Genomic DNA, 908 nt, shown 5'->3' with positions numbered 1-908 from the left:
GATGTGGGTGACTTTCTGAGTGACCCCCAAAGCAGATCCTGGGGCCTGTGCTTCGCAGTCCTCTCTGCCCGGGCGCTGGTGGGACGTTTTCCCATCTGGTTCCTCTGGCCCAGCGAATCCTGCTGGAAGGCGTTGGTTCTGCGATGCCCTGCGGATTCGCCCCAATGCCTTGTTGGCTCAGGGACCCTAGCAATGTTGTATAAAGAAGGGAAATATGTAAATACACCGCCCTGAGAAAGCGAGCTAAGGCCGAGCCGTCTAAGGAGCTAGATTAAGGCTGCAGTGTCTTCAGATGCATGGGTTCGAATCCCACCCCTGCAATCTTTTTGTGATTTCTCCATTTTGTCCCCCCATGGGTTACAAAACGAGGATTCGTTGGAACTCCCTTTGGGCCCCACGGTTGCTTGGGATCTGGATTCCATTTGGCAGCGTGCAGCCGTCCAGTGGACGGGCTTTGTGCGAAGTTCATTGGCGCTGCTGTCCACAGCAAGTGAGGTGGGTTCAGTTCTTCCCAGGTGCCAACAGTTGAGGCACCCCATTTTCAGTTCTTCCCAGGTGCCAACAGTTGAGGCACCCCAGGTGGTGCCACAACCGTTGAGGAAAGGCAACGGTATAAATACCCTTGATGGCCTTTTCTCCGTAACCAGGTGGAGATGGTGGTGGGCTGTTCCAGGCTAGTTATCTGTGTAATTAATTTGAAGTAGTGAGGTGAAAAAGGAACGATGCTGTTTCCGCCCGGTTTCGAACCAGGGACCTTTCGCGTGTTAGGCGAACGCGATAACCACTACACTACGGAAACCTGCTTGGTCTTTCTGGCCCATCAGAATGAGGCATGACAACGGGCCATGTGATTTTTCACGGTGATTCTGAGCTTCCTCCACGCGTCCCTTTGAGCTTGGCTAATGGGC

The 908-nt window shown here is 53.6% G+C and overlaps 1 non-coding gene across 1 annotated transcript; it reads right to left on the bottom strand.

Annotated features, from left to right (window-relative positions):
• Positions 1 to 726: 726 nt before the first annotated feature.
• TRNAV-AAC lies at positions 727 to 799 on the bottom strand. The gene has a single exon. It is a non-coding gene; the product is annotated as a tRNA-Val (tRNA).
• Between the last annotated feature and the right edge of the window lie 109 nt (positions 800 to 908).

Source organism: Colobus angolensis, unplaced genomic scaffold (assembly GCF_000951035.1).
Source record: "Colobus angolensis palliatus isolate OR3802 unplaced genomic scaffold, Cang.pa_1.0 Scaffold350, whole genome shotgun sequence".
Taxonomy (NCBI): Eukaryota; Metazoa; Chordata; class Mammalia; order Primates; family Cercopithecidae; genus Colobus; species Colobus angolensis.
This window is presented reverse-complemented; position numbering and strand designations above follow the sequence as displayed.